The 21,003-nt window shown below is 36.0% G+C and overlaps 1 protein-coding gene across 3 annotated transcripts in view; it reads right to left on the bottom strand.

The window, feature by feature from the left end:
- The window catches only part of CDKL5 (cyclin-dependent kinase-like 5), a 125,572-nt gene that overhangs the window by 90,253 nt on the left and 14,316 nt on the right, over positions 1-21,003 (bottom strand). The window contains exon 1 of one of the 3 annotated variants that reach the window (XM_014960301.1): positions 132-164. The exons of the other annotated variants lie outside the window; for them this stretch is intronic. The gene's annotated coding sequence lies outside the window, so the exon portion shown is untranslated. Of the gene's footprint in view, positions 1-131; positions 165-21,003 lie in introns of those variants that run through there. 3 annotated transcript variants of the gene reach the window in all.

The following is a 21,003-nucleotide window of genomic DNA, read 5'->3' as shown; positions in this document are numbered from 1 at the left end:
AAATTTGTTATTGTCACCTTACAGATATGCACTACGGTTTTTTTTTGCAGAAAGCCAGTATACAGAAAAAATATGAAGACTAATGACAGTTTCATACTTAGTAAAATTCTAAAATTTTAGTCAAGCATTACCTGATCAGTGTTATTCTCCTCCCTTACCCTGCTTGCAGGAGATTTTACAAGAATACCTTTAAAATTTCTGAATCTGGAAGAAAATTAATAGTTAACTTCAGGAGGAGGAAAATAAAACAGCCCAACATGCTAATTCAAGGGAGGAAAAAAAAAAAGAGGGAGTAAAGATTATCAACTGGTTTATAGATTAATTTTTTAAGACTGTCATTTCTGTCATTGGGAGGAATATACAATAGCTTTGCCTTTTTCAAGAAATTCACCAAGAAAAAGTTATAATGTGACATCTCTTGCAGTCATGGGTCTTTTAGTCCAAGCAATGTTCCTAATCTAAATATGCTTTTCTTTCTTTTGCTTTGTCCCTTCATTTAAAATCCCTCAACCCCCCCACCCCCTAGAACAGTACATTACACTTATGTTGGGACATTTATTTTTTTTTTGATGGAAAACATGATTACACTTCACTCAGCTTGACAAAATGAGGGTTTAGCCAATTTGTTTCTAGAAACATGACTGGCAAGTTTTGTAACTGGTTCTCATGCAAACCAACAGCAAAACCCCTCACAAATACACCTACAAGTAGCTATACAGACATACAAAGTCAATGGGTTTTTTATCTCTACAAATATATACACATATAGAAGATGTACATGTACATGCACTTACTTTTAATGGCAGGGAAAAATCTCCTCCTTCCATTAAATTTATTTTTCAGAACTTCAGTTAAATGATCACCTTTCTTTTCTATATTGAAAATGAATATGAATAAATTGGATCAGCTCTTCTACTCTACCTTCTAGAAATGAATCATACATAAGCCAAAAGCTTCCTCCATATCAAATCTTACTCTTTTTAGCACTTTTAAACAGATAACAAGTTGGCAAAGCACGAAAGAGATAATTTATTTCATATTTTTAGTGTAAGTTCACAAGTTGAACTCTGTAAGAATGAAGAAAGAGCCTGATGGATATCTTCCTTCATGGTTGGAAGAACTGATTTAAAAGGCTAAGCCATTACACTAACAAATGACTCTTTTTCAGTACACAAAAAAGCACCAAGAAAACTAAGAGAAAACCAGATTCCTCACACACCTGTGTACTGGAAGACTGATACAGATGACTGCTTTCCGAAAGCTGTACATGGAAAACACTTTTAAAATAAAGCAACACTTCAGCCTGAAGAAACAATACATTTACAAAACTGTAAAGATAGTGTCTTATGAATTACAGATAAGCAGATCTCCCAGAATCCGAGTAGCAGGTAAGAGATTTGCCCAGTATATTGGAGAACAATATTTAATTTTATGAAGAAAACTGTAAGGAAAATATCAACTGTCTCCAGCACCAAAAGAGGCAATTTCTCAAAATATGAAGTCTGTCATTACTGCCTTGAGATGTGAAAGCAGATTATACTGCCATTTTTATTAATTTGCAATTAAAAACCGAGATGCAAAATCTAATACCATTCTCATCTTGTTTGGGGGTGTGAGGAGGAGGTATCAGCCCTTTTCTTTTACTTATGTAAAAGCAAGCCTTCTCCTGTTTTTTTGGGTGGTTTTTTTTTTCCTCCCCTAGAAGAATTTCTTCTTATAGTACTTGAATCTGCTCCAATAACAAGCGCTCAATTCACTTCAGAAATATATTCTAGCTCTTGAAGTTCAATTAATTGGGAGTGGGGGTTGGGGGAATCCATCAGCACATTTTCCAACTATTACAGACTTGTTCTTTGGCATGCTGAGAACTTGGCCAACTGAGAACTTAAATTATTTTGTACCCTTAGCTCCCATGGTGGTGAAATGCAATGATCTTACTTCTAATTCATACTGTAAGCAGCAGTAGCAGCTAAGCAACAGTAGAAATAGAACATGTAATGTGGTGTGGTTAACTTCAGGCATTCTGAAGCACACGCTACCATATACACCCAAAATATTTCATCCAAGATTCACAGGTTTTCATGCTGCAAACAAAAGCAACTATTTTAAGTCTGCTGAAAGAAATACTGATGGACTTTTTCTAAATAAGGTTAATTCGTGTTCAGTATATAGTTTCATTAATAATGTAATAATTTTAAAAGATAATATCAAATGTCATTATTAGGAAGACAAATATATTTGTACCAAAAACCTGAAGCAATGAGATTTTGTAATACTTAATTCCAAAACCAGAAGATTTCTTATCTTCACCCACTTTTTAAACACACCTTGCCACCACAAATAGTTTGCAACCTCTTCTTCTGTAGAAGAAAAGGGGAATCCCCTCCCCAGACACACTCTGCACAGGTAAGCTCTCCTCCAAGCTGTTTGTAAGCTTGTGTCTCCTTCCTGAGCAAACATGCTGGAATGAATGTTTAGTAAAAATGAAAAGGAGAAATGGTATTTAACCCCATATTAAGCATCTAATTAAAGTGGCAAACCATTAAACTTTTAAAGTTCAAGAATTTAAGAAACTATAAGTTTTAGTTTAAAACTATAATAGTTTAAAATGAAAAGTATACAACACTCAGCTGTAACGCGTACACTCAAGTGCCCAGTAGGCAAATGTAATTCTTACAAAACCCCATATAATTTAATTGATGTCCTTTTAGCAGTTCTTTGTCCAATTTAAATGTATCCAGCTTAGTTTATGTAAACTGTTTGGACACAGAATGTGCCAGCTTGAATTTGGCAAGGAAAACAAGCTTTTAATACGTAACGTCCAATTTATTTTCATTTCTAACCTAATTAGTTAAAAATGAGTTTTGTGATGCTAGATTTATACTAAACTAAAAATTAAAATTTTCCTCAATAACACCTATACAATATTTAAAGGTATCAAGAATATTTTACAGAAGATCTACTGCTATTAGAAGTCAAATCTGTCCAGTATTGAAAATACTCTTTATAGTAAGATTATGTAAACTACTTAGGAAAAGCCTACAAACCAAAGTGACCACAATATAAAGCATTAGCCACTGGTGGTATGTTCCAGTTCATTCACAGGTGTAGAACTACAGCATTTACTATCCTCACTAGCAAGCTACCTACTGGAAGAGTAAGGAGCCCAGCACTCGCTCTCCCCGAAGTATATGACCATGTTGATCTCAAAACACCATTTCTCCTCACTCGGAGAGCTTCAAGTACAAATAAAAAAAACCAACCAAACAAACAGAAAACCACAAAACCAAAAAAAACCCCGTAAGATTACTACTTCAATTTTTCTTGTAGATCTAATCCAAATCAGTTTTTGAGGTGACAACTATTTTTCATCCTCAAAAAAATCTTCTCGTAGAGTGTTACACCAACTCTGCACGTAACTCAGCAAGAAAGGGTTGAACGACACAGGACTAACTTTTCTTCTAATGCTGGGGAAAACAGCACTTTTAGAAGACTCTAGCGTCTGAATTCACGAAAATATTTACTCTTTAGCCAGCTAGGCTATGTGGGGTTCAAGGTCTTAGTGTTTTCGAGCCCTGCCAGGTGCAGGGACGAGAAGGAGCAAGGCCTAGGCATTTGACCCAGGCTGGACAACAGGATTATTTCATACCATGAACATCACATTCAATATAAATTAGAAAAAATTGCTGTGTAGTTCTCTCTCCCTTGATGGCAGTGGTCCAAAGAACTCCTTGCCCCGGTGGCCAGACCCTTGAGGCCTTCTGTTCCTCCCAAAGCCGTTGCGCTCGTAGCATCCAACACTTGTTGCCCACTGCTGGGAGTGCACAACTTCCTATTGATATAATTGGCTGAGTATAATTCTTGTATGTCTCAGATCAGTATCGGGATTAATACTGGTTCTTGAGTATTGTTGCTAATTATTTAGTTTTATTCTATTAAATCTATTTATATTTCAACCTTGTGTTTCTTTGTGTTCCCCAATTCCCTTTTCCAGGTGGGGAGGGGTCATTGGGCAATCGAATAATTGTGGAAACAACAGTAAGTTGTTATGTGTTTTCTCCATCCGCAACAAGACCACAGAGAACTGATGATTAAATTCCACACACAAATTAAGCCAAATCCTTGACACCTTGACAAGCCTCCAGTTAACACCAACCAATTTCACATAGCAACTCGAGACAATAGGAAATAAGAGCATGGGGTGCTAGTCCTCTCCATTGCCTTCTCTTAGACAAGAGGGGTCTCAGTTCCAACACCTTATTAGGCCTCCAACCTCCTTGTCAAAAAGATTTGCTGCAGTAAAGAAAACCAACCTCAGAAACCTAGCTCAGAGGAGCCATAAAATCTTAATATTCCTCCCAGAAAGTTACTTTAAAAGTGAAATATAAACAGAGGTTTTGGGTGGTGGTAGAGTTTTGCAGCAGCTTTAGAGATACTGACCAATCTAATCTCACATAATTAGGCCACAACATAATACAATCCAGCATTTCAGTTAGACAGCGATACACATTTTCCCCACAGCAAATCAGAAAAGTCTTTCTAGTTTTCTAGTTCTGTGCACATGTAGATACAAGAAAAGGAAAGAGACCACACCAGAGATGTCAATCTGCCAAGGACATCTTCACTACAAGTAAGACAAGCATCTACGCTCACGCTTGTAACCACAGTACTAAACTTCAACTGCTCGCATCATCTGAAGAGAGTAGAAAACGCAGATAAGAGTTTTTACAGCTAGAAGGAAGGAATCAGCATTTGCTAAAGGCTTGGCTTCCAGAAAAGCTACACCCACACCGAGCTTCTCTTTTAAAAAGTAACTTAGATCAGCGTGCCTTTCAACACTCAGGTTATTTGGCACTAGTGTGTAAACCAGCTGCACTCAAACCTCAATTAAAACCCCTCACCTTTAAAACATGGAACTCAATTCAATAACCACTCATAATTGAAGCTGAAAATATCAGCTTTCATATCAGAAAACTCTTGACACCACATAACTTGTCAGACAGTAGAAGCAAAGACGCAAGAAGCTCCAGATACATCAACCAAGTGTCAGCAGCCAGAAATACACCCCTTGTCACATATATACACTATATAATTTTATATGCATGTCTATATTTCTAAAAATATATACATACTATATAGTATACATAGTTATAAAGAAAAATAATAAGAGAGAATATATAAAGAAGCATTTGTCTGGATGACATACCAATAACCACACCCAGCCTGTGAAAAAAAAACAACTGGTTTCCAGAAGTGAGCAGCAGAGCTATGAAGGAGGAGGTGCACCAGATTAGAATCACAGAATAACTCTGGCTGGAAGGAACCAGAGGAGATGCCTGGGCTGCTCTTGCTCAAAGCAGGACAAAGGCATTCAATCAGGTTGCTCAGGACTTAGTCTATAATCCTTATTAGGGTTGCAGAACATTTCTAACAAGACAAGCTAGAATAACACGATGACAGAAGTGCTTCGACTGTAATATCTGAAGCAAAAAAAAAAAAAAAATCCTATACCACATTTACAGCCAAATCAGTAAAAAAAAAATAAAACAACCTAGACAAAGCCCAAACCAAATCAACAAATCTAAGAGTTCAAGGATGAACAGAGAATTATTCAACAGTCTCAAGGGAGCTTCTATACTGAATATTCTTGTCTTCACACATTTACATTTAACAAAAAGCTCATTCAACTGCCTAAAGTTTGTTGTGGTTTTTTTGTTGTTTGGTAGTTTTTAATTGTTGGCATTATCTCCCAATATCACACCAACCTATTCCAATATTCTTATGCTAAGAAAACTCCAGTCTAGGAAAGTACTTCTAAGTTTCATTCCTCCTCCTCTTAAAAACTTCTCTAATGGCACTCAATTAGTCTTGAAAAATCTCTAAAGAAAAATCAAGTTTTTCTTCTCTGCAGTGAACTGAAATGGAATTGCCTCACCTATTTTCTTTAGTATCATTCTGGCCGACTACCTTCTTTGCACTCAGGTAAGACCTCAGTAGTCACCTGGGAACCTCTCCAAGCCCACAAATCAAGATGCAGAAAGCAAAGGTGCTTGTCAATTCCCAAAACTACCATTTTGAAAAGCCCTGTGCTTATTTGCTTTCTCCTTTTTGCATGAGCTCAGTACACAACAAACGTTCCAGAAAGAGAAGGTAAGGGCCGGCCGAGTTGAATAACCAAGCAAGATCACCTGAGATTGAGAGGTGCTGTCTCAAGTATTCCCCCATTGCTAGCAAGTTTTCCATAAAACTCACAGCTCAATCCATCCGAATAAACCACTCAGAGATGGATGACTGGAAATTCTGCATGCAAGATTTTATAAAGACTGTACTTTCTCCAGGCCCAAGAAAAATAATCTGCCTTTAGTACTTTCATGAAGTAATATTTTTAAGTTAATATTTTTGTCTACATAAAAGAACTTTTAAGAATTGCGTTCTAAAATAACATCATCAGTAGCCAGAACAATGACTGTAACGAGGGACTACAGTCAACTAAATTAAATAGGTACAGTAAGCAAAAGGCACTGACAAAGTTTCTTTTCAAGAGAACAGATGATATTTTGCAAGACATATGGTATTTATTTTTAGACATTAGTCATACAATAATACTACATATTTTATTTTTCTTGAAAATAGCACAGTATTTTATGTTGAGGTGCTTTGCTGATATTAATTTTGCTCAGCTTAACATTTATTTTTGCTCTTACAAAAGGTTTGACTGCATTTTTCAAACCATTAACATATTATACATAGAAAGAAGTATTCAGTATACATACATGTGCACAGCCCACCTTTTAAAAAATAAAAAGTCTTCACAAAAAAAGCAATTCTGAATTCAAACACAGAAGGGGAAACAACACTACCATATGCAAACACATGCCGTTTTTTGAGTATCTATTATCTTTTCAATCAACTCTCCCCAAAATCTCATTAAGCATGAAATGGATAACTGGCTTTGGATTGCTGTAATGACTGTCAGGCCAGTACAGTGCAGGCAGAAAGCTGTAAAATAATATCAGCAACAGATTCCATCTGGACTTCAGTATAGCCTTGCTGACTTCATCTAAGCAAAAAGTGTTCCAAGACCTTACAATTTTTAATATTCCAACTTTTTATATGAGAAAACATATGAAGGAGTAGATCCTCTGCTGATTACTCCCCTCAGATTTCAGTTTATGTGCGTTTTGATTCAAATCTACACATTACTCTTCCAGTCATTTCAAGGATATTTCAAAATTTATTAGTATTAACTCTCAGTTAATGTAACATAGATAATACTTAAACAGCTTCACCTGAAGAATCTATGTAAGTTTGGTATAATTTGTTTTCACATCTTCACCTTTGTTATCCCTCCCCCTAACATATTTTCCAATTAAAAGTAATTCAGGGCCCTACTACATGAAAAACTTCCATGTAGCATCAAAAATAACCCATAGGACTACATTATCTATTTCTAAAAGGAAAAAAAAATAATAATAATCGCCGCCTAAAAAGCCCTCATTCTGATTCAAAGAAGAAAATCTAACAAAAATTTATGAACCTTGCAGACATAGAAAATTTAGTTTGTTGGTTTGTAAAAGCAGTACTTGCAGGGGTCAGCCCGCTCAAAGAGAAGATAACAGAAGTTGGCCAAGACCTCATTATTAATACAGTCTCTACCATGGTAAGCCCAGCATGTGTTTGCAAGAGTAAAACACAATAATATTGTTTTATGGTGTTTGAGCAGGGATTTGTTTTTCCTTAGGTAAGTGTTATAGAAGCCTGCATAGTACACTAGGTTTTTTTGTTTGAGTTTATAGAAGGTCACAGAACTGAAAACCAAAACTAATAAAAATAAGTGTTCACAAATTTTCATGAGACAAACATAAAATGTTTTAGGATACAATGAGATAATCAATTCTATCTGCTACTGATCCAAATAAAATTGTCAGCAAACCCAAGTATCCATACCTGATCACAATTCCCTATTTCTACCACCTCTACTGCTTCAGGCTCAAAGTGCAGTTGTTCTACTACAGGTTTTTAGACTAATTTATTTATTTTTTTTAATATAGATTTATTAAAGAAAAAAGATTTCTTCCTTTGCAATAACTATAATTATTTATTTTTTTCTAGTCCAGAAGCTTTTACACAATGAAGATAGAGAGATGTTTTTTCCCCAAAAAGTTTTGCTCTCCCTTTAGGTGACCAGCACAGCAGGCTCAAGGGGACACTCGGGAATAGCTTTGCCATCTGGATCCCATGTTGCCAGATTAATAATACCCTTTCATACAATGACTCCAAGTCAGACCAAAGCTTTTAGCTTTTTTTTCTCCATTGTTTTCTCTTGCTAGATGACAATCCCAGCCTCACATAAAGTCAATTCAGAGATCAGCTAACTAGAATACATGGATTCTCACACATCTCATCCTAACCCAGCCGAGGTTAACATTCAATATTTCAACATTATAAATTCATTCAAGATTGTCTTCTAACTCTGCATCTAACAGAAGTAACTAAGTCTCCATTGTAGCATTAACAAATTAGTAGCATGAAATTTTCTTCAGTAGCATGACAATAGCAGTGATAAAAATCATACCTGTTTAAAAAAATTGAATGTTTGTGTTCCAATGCAATACTGACTATCTTTAACTAAGATGGAGAAAGGCAGAAGTACTTTTAAAAAAGCAGTAAATGTACTTAGTTTTAACAGCTACAGATGTGTTTGTCATGTCACATACTTAAACCTGGTGTATCATTACCCTGTACTGTTTAATTCAGTGCCTACAGATATTAAAGATAGATCATTAAGGTACAGCGATGAGTGAATTGGAGCAAGCAAAAAGAAAGCATAACAATCGATCAGCATCCCCATAAATCTATACAAGAATACATGCCTAAAAGGTAACTATCATGAACATGCAGTACCCATCCCTCCCTCCCTAGTGTAAGGGATAACATTATTCTAGTAGTTGAGGTAGAATATTCTTAGATTAAGTTCAATATTTAAGACTCATAGGAGATCATAAATACACTGAAGCATTACGAATCATCCTGAGAAAACAGACACATTCTGTTTTCTTAAAAACTCTACAGCATTCAAAAAAGTGGAAGTTTGTCTTTTCTTCATTTATAGTGAGTTATTTAAACATTTGGAAAACCCATATTGAACCTCCACCCATTCATTTAAAAAAAAATAAATTACCCAAATACAGGCAAGCTATTAGAGAAGAGCCAAATTTCCCTGAAAATCATCTAAGAAAAATCCTATACACAACAGTAAACCTACACCTTCAGCCCTGTCTCCATATCAAGTTAAATCAATTTTCTACTCTTCAGGCTTTTCATCTTTGGATCCAGGTAACTGCTAAATTCCAAGCAGCAATAAGCACATTCAAACAGGCTTTTATATATATATATATATATTTATGTGTATGAACTCTGGCCAGGCTTTTACCATTATTTGTGAAAACTTGACCCTTCCATTCTTATTAAATATTTTAACAGCACTGAAGGTGTTTAAAAGAAACTTTTTAATTTTTTCTTCTGAAGTACCTTCTTTCTCAACAATTAACTCTTTTGGCTTTAATTAAATAAGAGTCAGAACCAAACCACATGCAAATCTATAAAATAACCAGGCTGAGGCAGTCATCCAGAACAGGGAGGGTGGAGAGAAGAAAAAAAAATATCCAACCCAGACACACTTGGCAAAACTTGTAAGCAATTTAAAAGCTGGGTCTTAAAGGGGAAGCTTTGGGAACCTTAATTATAGATAGTAGTTCCAGACCTGTCTACTAAAAAAGCACCAACCCTTCCCCCCAAGACCTAGTAAGACTAGATGTTCCAATTTCCATTTTTTGTGCATTTAGTAAAGAAACATCAATATATTTTTTTATTAAGCTTAGAAATTCCCATATACATCAGCATCTATTCTAAACTAATAGATCTCACATTTTATCTCCAAACCTGTATATATCACAGGATACAAGTACTGTTACAGTATTCAATTATCAAATTTCCAAATTTCAGGCTGATAACCATGATATTGATGAAGGCTTTGTTCCATTTAGAGCAGAGATCTGAGACAAAGAGAAAGGGATTGATTCAGTAAGATGTATACAGTGTGGATCTGGTGGTTCCTTTACTGCTAGTGACAAATACAACTGACACTGCAAGATAAACAAAAGACTACTTTAAATGTACACGCTTTGATCTTTAAAATAAAAACAGTTCCTAAAATGAGCCTAAGGACTGCAAATAATAAACAGAGCAGCCACTGATCTCAAAAAAACCCCACACAACAGAGAACTAAAGAACCCCACACCTTTGCACAAATATTGAATCAGGCTCCGGGTTTTTTGTTTGGGTTTTTGCTCTTGTTTTTTTATTCCTTAAAATTTCTTCTGTAAACTCAATACCATATCAAGAAGCCTGTATCAGTTACCCAAGCATTTCTTTCTTGCATAATACAGCTTCTTCAGAAGTTCCACTTAGTGAAATGAAACAAACCAGGGGTTAAATCGAAAAAGCATGTCATGCAAAATCACAGATACACTAGACTACCGCTAGATCTAATAAAGGGGAGAGACCTGCAATCAAGAACAGATGAGTTGCTGCTGGTGAAAAAGGAAAGGCTGAAATAAAGGAGAACTGTAACAGAAGCTCAACACAACAGGAAAGGGAAAAAAAAAAAGGAAAGATAATGGGCTACAAAATGAAAAGCAATTACCCACGGAAAGTGTGTCAAATCATACATATGAGGTGGGGGAGCCGCTCCCTTCTGAGGTACTGCAATTCATTAGTTATTGCATGGGTATAATTTCTTTACCACAAAACTTAGATCAGCAAACTGATACGGACTTAAAACAGATGTGAATGTAATTTAAGCTGAAGACTGCCAGTTGCTTACTCAGTAGGACATTTCAGGACTACCTGAAGGGAGCAGAAGTTTCATTAGTAAAACTGGAATGGTAACTGGGATAAAAACTCCTCAAACCCCAGCCATTTGTATCTATTTTTGTCACAGCTTCTTATTACTTGGGCTTTCTAAAATGTTTTACATGATTATTTTTTTCTGTCACAAGAAAAATAAAACTCTACAGCTCTACCTATTAAGTCTTTCATATTGTTTTCTATTTCTTACTAACTAGAGACCTAGCATACTCTCATCAGAGCCTTCTAAACTGCTTTCTGCATGATGCTATCCTGACATTTCACTACCATGAAAAGTATTAACAAATTCTGCTTCCTGGATTAATGCTGCAGATTAATACTGATAATTGGATTTATATAACTGCCAAGAAAATGGGATTCAATGCTCATTGACAATACTTAATTCTTTTAAGGCTTAGCATCACTCACTGTATCCATGTGGTCAGCAGGAACCACATAAGAGTATCACTACAGTAAATGAACAAGTTACAAAGAAATGCTTAATCATGACAACATATTTTCCTAATTAAATTTAGATTTTCTACTTGTAATTATAAAACTTCAAGTTATCAAATTCAATTTTGGAACTACCTTTGTGTTCCTGTGAAGAGGGAAATGTTACACAACCAATTAAAGATTAGTATTTGGGACCAGCATCCTCAGCAGTTAAATATTATTTAAATATAGATCATAGAACCTGTTTTGCAGCTTAGTTAAACTGCAACTAGAAGTGGAAGCCCTGAAGAGAAGCAAAAGATATTTGAACTTATATACCAGTTAATTACTGGCAATAATGTTTTCCACATTTTGGCCAAATCCTGAGTTTCATTTGTATCTCAAATTGCACTGCAGTAGTATTTCTGTTAGTTCCTATTTCCTTGGGCCACTACAATTTGGTAGGCAAATCAGTTTGCATCAGAGCACACAAGGAGAAGGGCACCAAGCCTGCATTTCATCCAGATATTAGTTTTTACAAAAGATCCTTCAGCATTCATATTTTTCTCTACATTGCCTTACCCTGAAAAAAAAATAATAATTGAGGGATCCCAATAATCACCTATCTTCAAAATAACTACAGATTGTCCCACTCCTGCATGATGTTCACCTTTAGAACTCATAATCACCTCATTGATTTCCGTACTGTACATACTCATTTTAGAGGCTAAACTATAAACTTCTGAGAGAAGACACAAAGATCTCATTAACTTGGATATCATTCTTTATAAGAAACCAAACCACTGTTAAAAGTATTATGTCTCTAGCACAGGTGCTGAGCTTGCCTATACAGCGCAGTAACAATGGGCTTTATAATATACATCATGTTATTCCCCCGCAGCAACTCTAGCACAGCCTCACTTAAGTCTAATTCATTGCTTCTATATATATTAAGCTCTTTTGCTATATTAAATGCCTTTCCATATGATCCAGTTCCATTCATCTTTAACCCCTACTTTAGGGATTACGCAGTAGAACGCTGCAAGAATAAATGGACATCCAAACAGATTCATAATGCAACACTGCAATCAGAATAGTAGGTGTTAACTTCTTTCTGTTTGCGTGCATTCAGGAGGGACAGGAGAAATGGCCGAGATGGTTAACTAGTATAAAAGACTGACTTAAAAACCTGAAAATTCCAGCAGTGGCTGGAGGGTCCTGTGATAAAAAAGACACAACACTTGCAGAAGGCTACTGAGATTACCTAGTTACTCAGACATGCACCACAAGCATCTGCAAACTAAGGATACTCCAGAAACTCAAATGCTAGAAAGCATTAGTCAGCCAATTTCATACTGGCAGAATAACACCAGGGCTACTGTGCTCTGCTCCTTGCAGTTTTTACAACAGGAGAATGGTACTGGCAAGACATGAAAAATCCTGACAGCTTCAGATTAATGGGGGTTCCCAAATTCCCCTTTTCTCTCAGGCTCATAAATCGAGAAAAGATATTTCTTCACTGTACTCCACAACCTACCTGATCACCATGGCAATCTCACCAAAAATAACACTGCTTGTTCATGACTAGAATCTTTAGCAGCTCACACCTCTGAGATGAAAAATCAGCATGAAGAGCATGCTGCCATAGAATAACCCGTTCGCTCTCATCATCATGATCATATCAATAAGATTGCGATGTTCCTCTTGTCATTTTGTTAATTCAGAAGCTTAATCCACGGAAATAGAAAACAAGCAGAGTTTACCGATGAATTAGAGAGGAACTGCTGAAGAGATAATTAACCAGCTGCAGGTTGAACATGTATTGGTGAGACTGAAAAGGATAGGGTAGCATCTTCTGATCAGATTACAAGCTGCTGAGCAACACTGTTTACAACTGCATAAGGAACATCTGTGGACCTCACTTACGGCTGAGAGAAAAAGAAGTGCTCAGACATTCTCCTCAGTCATTCAAAGCATTTTCAGAATACATGCAAAATTAACAGGGTTGATCTCGCATGTTGGAGAACAGAAACCCTTTTTCCTTTAAATTTGCAAACCAAATGAAGCATAGCAACCAGTTCAGTGACATAGAGATGCAGATAATTTTCCAAGGCCATTTGGAGAGACTTACAGGATTTTTGAAGTACTCGTATACTATTTTAATAAACATGACTCAATGAATTTTGAAACTTCACTCTTCTTAGTAAAGATCCATAAACAGAATAATTAGAGCAATTTTAATAATAAATTCAAAAAAAATCTAAGAATCGAAAAAAGTCAAAGTTTTGAGCCAAAAACTTAAGAGGCAGTGTGAATTGCAACTACATGAACCCTCAATCTGAGATGGTGCAACAGGAACTGCAGGAATGCTGGAGTCTTCAGGGTAGTTTTATGAGTCAACAGACATTGCTGCTCTCCATACACTACGTGAGGGTGCCAAGGAATTTAGACAGGTGACCAGAAGGGGATCTTATCAATGTTTAACTGCCTGGAAGGGTGTAAAGACGATGAAATCAGATACTTCTTGGAGGTGTCCCTGAGAGGAGAAGCAGCAAGGGTCATGAACTGACACAAAGGAAGCTCTGTCTGAGCACAAGAAAACACTGTAACAGTGAGGAGGGCTGAACACTGGAGCAGGCTGCTCTGAGAAGCTGCAGAGTCTCTATGTTGGAGATATTCAAAACACGACTGGACACACATTGCTTGGATAACCCCCTTGAGGGGGCTTGAGAAGGAGGTTTGGATGTCCAGAGATGCCTTCTAACCTTAACTCCAAAAGTGTCAAAGAACCACAGAGTAGGTATGTCAAACTATAGCGCACAATGTGTCTGAGGGTATTATACAACAACAGGAAGGCATTTCCCTAATTCAACAAGAGGAATGTAAAACTTCATGTTATCCCGTTTTTTTTCCTATAGTATCCTGGTCCATGCTTAACTCCTACATTTTAATTTGCCATCATCTTCCTTAGCCCTGAGACAGTCCTTTGCTCCTGCCCAGACTTCAAGGCAGCCAGCAGTTTTCTAAACATTATGTTATCCACAGTCCCTTCAGATGTGCCTAAATTAAGACAGTTGTTAAATTTAGTGTTGCTAATCTTGGCTCAGATGCCTATTCTGCCAAAGGTGAATTGCCTGTTCTGTCTTTCAGTGCAAAGTGAAGTGTCTCTTGAATTTTCAGATGATGTCTTTATAGGTTATAAAAAAAGAAATATATAAAAAAAAAAAGAGAGAGAGATAGCTTTGCCTCTGTATTCCCCGTACATTAAATAAACCAGTATGTTATGCTGTGTAGTAGAGGGCAGTTGATACTGCTGTGGGTACCAAAACAGTAACAGTTAGTTTGGTAAACTGAAATTCACAAATGCCTGTGAATTTCAGGAATGGATCAGCAACTGCAACTCTTGTTTTGAAATAATTTCAATGATCCATCACCAAAATGCTAATAAAACTAAGGCAACAGATTATTCACTCACAATCACAATTCTTGGGGAGGCCCCCAAGAATGGAATTATTTCACTGGACTAACTTCCTATATGCAAAGAAGCAGTAAGAGCTGCGCCATCTTCCTTCGGGACCATAAAATAAAACAGAGACAGAAGATGAACTTTAATTTCCCTTGAAGATGCTGCACACAGCCTGAAATAACTGTTCAAGACATTCTAAGTTACCAGTGTTTGCCTCACCAGTGGTTATACCCTCTTTGTGATTTTATTTGTATAGCAAATGACTTATTAGCTGCTTAAATTCTCTACTTCATATTACAAAGAGAAGACTGTCAAGTCTAAAAAGCCATGAGAGAACACTGTGGAGTCTAACTCTGATAATATCAAGATATAATGCTATAAAAACCGCAAACCTACAAGCAGGACACTGATCAAACCATGAAACAAATAGGTAAAAATGCGTTATCATCTCAGTTTCTCCTTTGGATTTTAGTCTTTTTATTTGCTGTGGAGACGCAGAATGATGGGGAAAAGTTTACTACTTGGAAAACTGAAGAGGAGAAAAGGCTTCAGTGAGAAGTTACTTAAACAGCAGACTATGTATTTTTATTACCACAAGAATATCACATTTTTGTCTTTCCATCGATTGCTTAACTCTAAGCATACTTATGATTTCTCTGGAGTGTACCAGCGTTCAAATTAGAAAGGGTAGCTTCCTATAATCAAGGAAGGATGACTGATTTCTATTCTCTCCCCTACTCACCACACTAAATAAGCAGAGAATCTAGAGAAAACTCTTAGCTCACAAGGTCCCTTCTCTCTAATATCCCTCTCCCATTTCAGCATATGGGGACAAACAACCTGATTCAGTAAAAGACATTGCTCTAAGAAAAGAGATTTTAAGTTTCTTCACTCTGTTTTCCCTTCTACAATTAGACTGCCAAGGCACAATTCAAAAGCTACCAAATCACATCCACGTATCAAAGAACCACCCAACACTGCTTCCCCACAGTGAGGCACCAGGGGAGGAAAAAGCCCAAGTACGCATGTCCATTCATAGACATCGTGTGCCTATTTGCAACATGTAATACTACCTCAAATAAAACAATATAACACAGGACAGAGATACTATTTGTGGCCCTCTTCCCAGGTACACAGTTTGAGTATAACCGGCATTGAAACCATCACTTCTGACCCGCTTAAGGCTCTTTCATCACGATTTAATCCATCAGAATGGATTAAAAAAGTCCCTCCTTTTCTCAGAGCTCCTGAAGTTTTCAGTAGCCTCAAATGCCTCCATCCTGACAATAAAATGTGATCTACTGATGACATCCTCTAAATGCTGACAGACAGCATTAGAAAAAAATATTTTACTGCACCCTGGTGCTGATACAATATAAAATTATGCAAGAGCAGATAGAGGCACCAATAAAAACCTCACATTATCATCAGCCCGGAATTTATTCATCTGTCCAAAACACATTGCTTTGTTCCATGTTATAAACACAGTTTATGCAGTATGCAAAAAAAACTCATTTAAGGGCCAAACAACTTCCGTTAGGAATTCCTTATCTAGAACTGCTTGAGGAAATTTTTGAAGGCAGATACACTACTTCTCACCATTAGAAAATGGAAAATATCTTACTATCAGACTCGATCAGTCAAGTATTTGGAAGAGATAAGCACAAACACCTGGATCTTCATATGTAAAACAAAATTGTCATAAAACCAGTAATTCATGCAGTGAACAGCCAGGCATAAAACTCACTGCTTAAGCAAAGGTTAAGATTGGTACTTCCAAATATCTTAATGAAAAAATTAAATAAAATGCATATTTATTACCCAGTTTCTAATTAATGACTAGGGAAGGATATTGTTAGTTTTTCCTCCTCTATTCACTTCTAATACTCGTTCTTCCACTCCCCTGAAACTCACCTTGTATTTTACAGAAATCAAAAGGCTTTCTCACAGCTACCAAGTCAAATTTTATATGAAGAAAGTAAAAATCTCATTTGTAACACTAAAAAAGTACCTGCTAAATACAGAATAAGACTAGGGAGCTAAAATCTAATCAATACATCTAGGTCACCAGATTTTTCAGTATCTTTTAAAAATCCCCAGTCAAGAATACAGGAAGCATCTTCAAAAATTGCTGTGCATTATTCACAAGCATAGGATCTATGCCTTTAAAAGAAGGGGTGGAGGCTACTGAAACTTCTCTAGGTATCTTTAGATGCTCCTAAGGTTTATCTTTTTTAAAACCAAAAGCAGATCATTAACAATAGTAAGACCTGCAGACCATAAGTAATTCAAAGATTTATGGACCTGATGACATAGTAAGGACCAGTTTTTTTAGGCAGATGACAATACTTCATATAGGCTCATACTAAGATACAATCTTCCAAGAACATTGAAACAGTTACACTGGTTTGACCACAGGTGTAGCAAATCCAGTATCTGATTTCTGTCAACAGCCAAAAGGAAACACAGACTACAGCCATAAGAATGCTACAAGCATGTAAAGACAATCCTGAATATTATCCCAAAGACCCTGCCCCATACAGACACCCCTAAACATCCTATTGTCCTCACTGTGTTCAAATCAGATAATCTCTTCCTCAGATTTAGTGGAGCCCTGTTCTGTGCACTTTGACAAAACACCTATTTAACAACACAGCCCAGAAGCTTAAAAGGGCATCATTTGATGCCACAGTGACAATAGCATAGTTGTTACAAGAAGAGTAATTTAATAAAAAGAATAATTTACCAAATACAGATTAGCAAGTGAATACTAGTTTATCTCATACTTGATTATCATCCTTACACACAAATTACTGGATGGAGTTTGATAAACTGGTTTGTAGCAGACTAAGGCAGTTGATTACAGTAGTTACTCCAGGACTTAAAACCTATATATAGCTCTAAGAAACATACAAGCTGAAACCCAAACTGCCTTAGCTAACCAAGAGTCACAACAGTTAATCCAAAAAGACTGAATAATAATTCAGCCATATGTTCAAAGTTTTTTCTCAAAAAATGTCACATTCATTATTAAAAGGCCACAAAGCACATAGCTTGTTTGAAGAACCTAAATGACTTACACCCAAATGCCAACAAAAAAGGTTAGGATCCCAGGGAAACTAACAAAGGGCTATAGGATTCTTCACCTACAGTAGCTCACATGAAGCACAGAACAATTAGAGCACTCCAGTTTTACCACATCTTCAGACTGCTTTCACTGAACATTGAAAATAGCGTGAAGTGGTATCCATCTAAAAGAACACTGGAACCTAGAAATTTCAAAGGTTATTAAGTTGTAGCTGTTGTCACAGTTTATCTGTGTTCTTATGACTGCACCTAGTCAGGAGTGATTATTCTCATTTTACCAGTCAGTGCTATTAAGCGTAGCAATTCAGCTATACCCGTGAATTAGAACTTTTACTCCGAAAAGGGAGCTGAACAGGGCAGAGACAGAAGGGAAAACAGCACACACTGCACACTTTTGTAGAATTGCATTTTAAGTCAAAAGAATCCCCTTCCTTCCCCTCAACCGCTCCAAAATGGAACAGATTTCAAGACTGTGAAATTCTCATTAAATTCTCATTTAAGTTTACCAACAGAAACAGAAAATCCCTTATCTGCTTAATGCCTTCAGAAGTTATTTTGCCCCTTTGGTTTTTGCAGATTTGCAATACCAAAAGAACAGTAACTATCTTTGACCTTCCTCCTTTGAAATACACCTCTTTTACATCGATCTAATAGCTATTAAATGTAATATCCCATTTAAGCAAGGAACCCTCACCACTAACATCACATCACTATTTGTTGATCTTTGCCTCTTCATTTATTTTATCAGTTTAAATGGAATCAGAATGAAAATTGAATAGGGTGCGTTTTCAGTACTTCAACAAGTTTAGATCACTTGACACATTCATCTCAACACTCATTACGAGTTGTAATAAATTGCCTTAATTTCAAATTTTAGAAACAGTGTTTTATATTTAGAAATTGTAAGCAAAACATGAAAGTCTTCATGAAAAGAAGAGACACTTATTCTTTCTGGTTTAAAAGTAACTGTTTGTTTAACTGATACAAAACCACAGAATAATATGGAGTTACCACTTATTATTTTCTGATCTTCTCCAATGCATTTCCATTGATTAGCACACAAACATGTGGCATTAACAACAGAATCCTATACTTACCACCAAATAAACCATCTATGCCTTGTAGAAAGAGTAGGTCCTAAACAATAGACATATCTTCTTTACTGTATCTTGTATCTGCCTTAAATATGCAGAGTGAACAAGTATTACACAGACCCAGCTGTAGAAAAACATTGGTAAAGCACTAATGTTGAAGATACTGACACATGATCTTACGCTGTAAAGCAAACCCTATAGGCAGTAATAGTGAATTTTTATTCTCAGGCAAGTAATAGAAAGTAAGAGTTCATATGTGTATGACCCAGCTATGAAATACACCTTGATAAAAATCAGAATTAAAAAACTTAAAGGGTGATGAAAGAAATCTCATAATACCACCATATATCAAGTTGTTAGCCACAGGGAAGTGCAGCAGAATAACAGTAGAGCTTCTGTATGTAGAAGACTACTAACAAAGTAGAACTTGCTATACCTAATACTTTACTAGCAGAGCCTATGAAGTAGTATCAATTTTACATCTACATATCAGTCTTCTAGAGGTGAATGAATTTTTGCATGTTTCCTTCTTTCAAAGTACCTGATCAATGCGTTATAGTCTCATCTGAATCAAGAAAAGGAGCATCAGCTTTTCCAGTTATTTTGGGATGGACTTCCTATACACAAAATACGATTCACTCTTAAAACACTTGCAGCATTCTGTGTTTTCTGGAGATATCAGCAAATAGGACTTCGTGGAATTGTTCTAATTCAGTATTTTATTACTGTCACCATTACGGATAAGCTATCGTATCCACATCATTAAACAAACACAGTAAAAAAAAAAAGGTTTGACTGCATATTGCAAACATCGAGAAGCAACCATCAAAAGAGCAGCAGGAGTAAAATACAATTAGTTAACTAGATTCGGTCTTTTTTTTGTTCCATTCAATTGATAAAACATAGTTCACCATAATTTTCAAAAGATACTTTCTTAATATTACAATTCCCTTAAGAAGATCATCTTGCATTTATAAACTATACACATAGTATTCCTGTATCATACAATCGTACTATTTGTAAGAATGTAATCACAGAATCTAATTCGATACTGAATATTACAAAGCTCAATGCAAGTCTATTTAAGAGTAAAAAAAAAAAAAAGCAGAGGTAGGTTTCACTTCAGAGTGACAGAGAACTTCAAACTTCAGAGAAACAGAAATGGATTGAATCAAATTTACATGTGTATTTTTTGCTCCAGCAAAAATGAATGTATGCACACTGCAGGCTGACTTTTTTCCTATTTCAACTTGACATAGCATACAACCAGCATCTAAGCATGAAGTTCTTAAATTTTATTGCTAAAATAAACACAGAAGCGTTGGGCTTGATATTCCACCAGCATTTTTTCCCAAACAAGACCTTTTTTTCTTCCTCTCCCTAATCTAAAAATTTTCAGAAGTCCCAAAAAAATTTCAGAACTGTAGAAGTCTACCAAACAGAATAACCCATACTAGAAAATTCAAGAACTACAGAGATTAGCAAGATCTGCTTTTACACTCTGTTTTACAGACAGCTTAAAGATGTATTTCCCCCTGTTGAAAAAGCAAGTTAGCTTCCTGTTCCCGAATTACGGTATTTGCAAAATGTGTTTATAGTTGTACTACAGCAAAAGACTTCCCCGGCCTCCCCTGTTCTCACAAGCAATGCTTCCCCTCAATACTTCCACATTCTATCACCTCATTTGTTAATTACTACTTAAACCCAAGAATACACTACCTGCATATTTTATTTTTATGAAGAAGAGATACTCTTTACTCCATTTGTTTTATTTTTTCATATACAAGAGCATAACTGAACTGCAAAGCTAGGAATGTAAAGTTTATGCAATTATGACTTTATTACTATCAGGCATTTAACCTTCAAGAGAAAAATATTATCACGATCATAGTGGGCTTTTGTGTCCTAATTAGAAGAACAAAACCATTAAATGTATGACCAGAAAACCAGAGCATTATGCAGCTGAACAACTTGTACTAAATAACCAACTTTTTTTTTCTCCACTTGAATGAA

Source organism: Calidris pugnax, unplaced genomic scaffold, assembly GCF_001431845.1.
Source record: "Calidris pugnax isolate Ruff unplaced genomic scaffold, ASM143184v1 scaffold188, whole genome shotgun sequence".
NCBI classification, from domain to species: Eukaryota; Metazoa; Chordata; class Aves; order Charadriiformes; family Scolopacidae; genus Calidris; species Calidris pugnax.
The sequence above is the reverse complement of the archived record's forward strand: the minus strand, read 5'-3'. Positions and strand labels throughout refer to the sequence as shown.